We start from the raw sequence: 5,686 nt of genomic DNA on the forward strand, positions 1-5,686 counted from the left end.
GAAGCTGCTGGCTTGAAATTTTCACAGTATTATCTTGATGTACTTTTTAATTGATTTCTAAAATGATTTCACTGAAATATTGTGAAGGCATTTCGAGGCACCTCTTTAATTTTTTAGTTCTTTCAGCCCAGCCATGCCAGCCATTTCGTGCTTGTTTAAATTTCTTAGTGTTGATTTTTCCTTTACAATAATTTTATAATGCAAGTGTATTATCAAGGGCATATCATTAATGTTTAAAATGCACTGAGAAGTGAGTATTAACGACAAGCCAATAAAATTTAACCCTAAATATGGTACATTACTGATTTCTTGATCAACAAATAGTCATCAAATACGACAGAGATAGAACAACAGAAAATACATAACTAGAATACCTTGAAATAATCTGTAACATATCTGTAGAACTGACAAAACAATTATCTGGAGTCAAAGTGATCAACGAATCAAGTGTGGTTTAAAATTATTCACTCATACAAGTCCAAATTCAAACATCAAAATGTAGTTTTATGAAGCAAAATTTTGTTGGTGCACACAGAAGATACATCAGGGCACTTAAATTCAATAAATCTAATTTCTCAATTTTTACAAAATCTCCACATTAAACAAGAAAGCCCCCCAAGAAAGAAGGAAGAAAAACAAGCAAACTTCCTTCCGCCTACTTTTTTTTCGAAATCCAAATATATTTCCAATCTATGATTTAGTGCCTCACAGAAAATTTAAACATTACGTAATGTTATATTTGTAGACACTCGCCAGCTAAAAATGTCTTTAGCCGTATATCGGCTAAAGGCGGCAAATCTCTGGACAAAGGAAATATAGCTTATTAAGCATCCTCTATAAGGAGCACGAATCCGTTAGTGGATGCCAGCAGCCTAACCCCAACCCTAACTGATAATAACCGAACCCCCGTCTAGGTCTGCGGATTGTTTACTTTGTGAGAACTAATTACCGCCGTCTATCAAGAGTCATTGATTTGATTCTTATAAATGTGCTAATAAGATACCAATAAGATAATAAAGCGGATAAAATCATAATTGTGAAGCTAAAGACACAAAGATATATGACGTAATCCAAAGAAAACCTGCGAAAATCGTCCGTAGTTATACGAGCGTGTAATTTGTAAATTCATTTTAGTGAGTTCGTCCACCGTATCAAGTACTTTTGTGTTCTATTTTTTTCCTCACCGCCGCCGCCGCAGAATGCTGATTGTAATACTTTCGCTAAGGCGAAATTAATGATGGCTTACATTATGAGATATTTCTTGTTAATGCTTATTTAATTGAGTTTTCTTGGAAAGTCGAAACGTCGCATAAACAAGTATCAACAGGAAGTATACTTGTAATACTAGAATTTGATCAAAATAAATTCTCCTAACTATTCACAAAAGACAAGTAAAACTGGAGTTATTACTTTTACCAAACATGGAAATGTCATTGTTGTAATCTGCTTTTGTTCTGAACCTTATAAATGTGTATTTCAATATCCACCTCCCTTTTTCATCGCGAGTTGAACATCATAGAGTGTCAGCTATCTTCGAAAGAAAAGTGAAAGTACCTTTTATAATTTTTTGTCAATTTAATCGTGAAATTCGCTCAAAAAAGCAACGAGTGAATCGGAATTATCATCAAATTGAACATTGTTTTGAAAAAAGGTATGTAATCGTTAAATCGTTTTATTTCTAAAATCTCAAAAAAATTGCTTCAGCAATAAGAGTTGCATCCGTCGATACTCTGAGGTCCCGAAAAAACGTCTCCCCACGGTTATTATTTTTCGAAAAATTCTCAGACCCTACCCTACTTATTTGGACCTATTTTCAGCTTTCAAAAGCTGAATTGATCTGAACCTGATCTTGAATCTGAATCCTCCGGATTTTAAAGAGCAATGTATAAAATCACTACTTCCTACCGTTGAAGGGAAAATAGCTGATAAACGGAAAAACTATCGGCTCGATTTCGAAAATTTATGCCCTGTATACCTTTGTTGAAATAAGCTTTGTTGGAATTTCAGCAAAAATACCTGAAAAGAAACACACGTCAAAATTAGCAAGATGGTGAAGGGACACAATATCAAGTTGAAGATCACTAACAATACAGGAAGCATTTTGAGATACCACGGCGAATGGTTTGATTCAGGACGCGTGGCTGATGGATTTCATTGGCCTGAACGCATCGAAGATGGCGATCAAGAAACCATAGCCTGCTATGAAAGTATGTGTTGAATATTTATAATCCGTTTTAATAAAAATAAAACCAGGGGGCATCCTGCAATTTGCAATTGTGCTCAGCCATGTTTACTCATATCAACCAGGTACTCTAAAGTCAAGCTGATTTTTAAACTACACCAGTTGGTCTGGGCCGTGAGACATTATAAACATTTCAAATATTACATAAGTTTAGAATATTGCCTGATAAAAGTTCATGGCTTATCTCCTCATTAATCAAAAAAAAATTGGGCATGGAAACGAGGTTGTGCGACATTAAGAGTTGATAGCTAACAAAACTCGAAGTCAATATTCGGTCGATCTTAGCAATTTACAGTCTCCTTCAAATTATGTATTTTAGGGGATTAGGCGTTGGCTGGATGTTCAGGGTACGTTCAATATCGAATCAACGATCAAGTTTTAACGATCGGATTTTCAAATCCTTCTGCTGGATCGAGTAAAGTTGGAGTTGGATTGATTGGTAAAAAGGTAAGATTGCTAACACTTACCAAAGTCAAACCAAAGCCCCTTAGTTCGCCTTTTTTATGATTCCGATAGCGCTCGCGAACGATTAAACTGATGTCCATTAGCAGAAAATAAAATGATGGAAGGGTAACACTTACCAAAGTCAAACCCAGTCCCTTAGTTCGCCTTCTTATGATTCTGATAGCGCTCACGAAAGATTATACTGATGTCTATTAGCAGAAAATCAATGATGGAAGGGTAACACTAACCAAAGTCAAACCCAGTCCCTTAGTTCACCTTTTTTATGATTCTGATAGTGCTGACGAAAAATTATGCTGATGTCCATTAGCAGAAAATAAAATGATGGAAGGGTAACACTTACCAAAGTCGAACCCAGTCCCTTAGTTCGCCTTCTTATGATTCTGATAGCGCTCACGAACGATTATACTGATGTCCATTAGCAGAAAATCAATGATGGAAGGGTAACACTAACCAAAGTCAAACCCAGTCCCTTAGTTCACCTTTTTTATGATTCTGATAGCGCTGACGAAAAATTATACTGATGTCCATCAGTAGAGAAAAAATGATGGACGGGTAACACTTACCAAAGTCAAACCCAGTCCCTTAGCTCGCCTTTTTTATGATTCTGATAGCGCTGACGAAAAGTTATACTGATGTCCATTAGCAGAAAATAAAATGATGGAAGGGTAACACTTACCAAAGTCAAACCCAGTCCCTTAGTTCGCCTTTTTTATGATTCTGATAGCGCTGACGAAAAATCATACTGATGTCCATTAGCAGAAAATAAAATGATGGAAGGGTAACACTTACCAAAGTCAAACCCAGTCCCTTAGTTCGCCTTTTTTACGATTCCGATAGCGCTCACGAAAATTATACTGATATCCATCAGTAGAGAAAAAATGCTGGAAGGGTAAGACTTACCAAAGTCAAAGCCAGTTCCTTAGTTCGCCTTTTTTATGATTCTGATAGCGCTCACGAAAAATTATACTGATGTCCGTTAGCATAAAATAAAATGATGGAAGGGTAACACTTACCAAAGTCAAACCCAGTCCCTTAGTTCGCCTTTTTTATGATTCTGATAGTGCTCACTAACGATTAAACTGAAAAATGAAATGTTGAAAAAGTGATGGAAGGGGCTCTGGGTACGAGATTGCTAAGACTCACGAAACTAAAAAAAGATCGAAATAAAAGTTCTGTAAGATTAACCGTGCAAAAAAAAGGCACCAATGTATGGGGACGTCGAAAGCTCCGTACGGATAGATTAATAATTTTCAGACACTCACTTTTGCTACCTTCATCCTATCGAGTAAAAAACCAATAAAATTGGTTTAGTCTTTTCGTAACCCTGCCTGGATGCTTACGTGTTTATCTGATTGGTCAATTTTCATCCTTAAAATGAAAGTCGTGAAAACATTTTTTTTTTCAATTTTCCAATCTTCTTTTGTAAACATATTTAAGAGCGTTTTGAAACTGTCACTCATTTTCTTTTTCTTTTTCATTTTTTAATATCTAATTTTCAAAGCTATTCAGCTATAAGTCTTTCAAAGTCAACCTTGAATGTCTACGCCCAATGGCTAGCCACGAAGGCCGGTCTCCACTTTCGCACGACATGAGCGAAAACATTTTGACGTTTTTGTAAGGTAATTGGTCGGTTGAAAAATTAAGCACATCGGTCGAAATTGACGTAACGGTTGAAAAAAGTTGAACTTCCTTCAACTTTTTTTCCACATGAAACTTTTCTGTAACGTAATCTTTTCTTCAGGCAAAAAAAAACTGTCGCCCATTTCGCACGAAAGTGGAGACCGGTCTTAGTTTTACAAGATACTCTTGATTGTGATAGATTTTATACATTTTTCCTTGAAAAAAATTTGCACTTTCGATTCGATTTGCTTTTTAAATAAACCTACCATTTTTTACATTTCTTGAAAAATCGACTTGGTGAATGTAGCAATAAATTGCTTTAGATAATCTGAAGCATATCAAAATAATCTTAAGTATTTTTTGGACCTACCTCGGAGGTCATTCAAATTAACCGATGCTCGTTCGTTCACCCGTTCGTCTGTTACCAACTTTTTTTGGGATTGGCTCATTAGCTTTTTCTGAATTTTTTGCACGCTGATGCAAAATAGTGATGCCCAAAAAGTGGGAGCCCGATATAAATACCAGAAAAACCGGTGATGCCAGTAAAACCGGCGACCCGAAGGCTCCTCTTTCGATAGCTATCTACCTGAAGGTAGGGGAGGGCACCACTCTTTCTCCCTGGATTGCTCCACTTACCCTTGATCATTCTCTTAATTGCTGAGCATCAAGCAGAGAGGCATCAAGTACCATTTTGGGAATATTTGGTATGACCCGGCTGGGAGTTGAACCCACAACCTTTCAAACCGTAGCCGGATGCTCTGCCACTACACTACGGTCGTTGAACCGTAAAACAAAAGCAAAGTAGAGCAAAGCCACCTCTAAACAGAGCAAGTTTACCCCTGGACAAGTCAAAATTTGTAGATTTTTGCACCCCCTCCCGGACATTATATCCTCCACCGCCCATGTACATTTTCTGGAAGAGCCCAATGCCCATTTATGGAACTTTTTATTCGAAATAATCACCATAAATGAATACTTTTTGCATAGGTATGGGACGAGATGGGATGCAACAATTATAAACAAAACGTCGAGACATTACAGATGGACACGTATACGTTGAAATGCACTTATTCATGTACTGGAGGTGCTACCAACAACATTAGAATCGTACTGGAAAAATAAAGATAACAGGTTTGTGATGAATTACCTTATGTTAATGGAAGAAATTTAGGTGGAAAGAAATTTTGAAAATAAAGAAAACTCTCGCAAAATGTTTTTTTCCTGCCATTAACAAACAAATTAAATTTCCTCCAAATTTTAATTACTGCATTTATTACACAGATGTATGCTATTTCAGGCCTTAAAACATGTTTTCTAGACCTACCTGGAGGTCCTATGAATTAACCGTTGTCCGTTCGT

General features: G+C 36.5%; 1 long non-coding RNA gene across 1 annotated transcript; it reads left to right on the forward strand.

The window, feature by feature from the left end:
• The first annotated feature begins 1,482 nt into the window (after positions 1–1,482).
• On the forward strand, positions 1,483–2,686 carry LOC136805126 (uncharacterized). The gene is made up of 3 exons (XR_010846342.1): positions 1,483–1,651; positions 2,008–2,207; positions 2,562–2,686. It is a non-coding gene; the product is annotated as an uncharacterized lncRNA (long non-coding RNA).
• The last annotated feature ends 3,000 nt before the right edge of the window (positions 2,687–5,686 follow it).

This window comes from Clytia hemisphaerica, unplaced genomic scaffold (assembly GCF_902728285.1).
Source record: "Clytia hemisphaerica strain Z4C2 unplaced genomic scaffold, Clytia hemisphaerica genome assembly, whole genome shotgun sequence".
NCBI classification, from domain to species: domain Eukaryota; kingdom Metazoa; phylum Cnidaria; class Hydrozoa; order Leptothecata; family Clytiidae; genus Clytia; species Clytia hemisphaerica.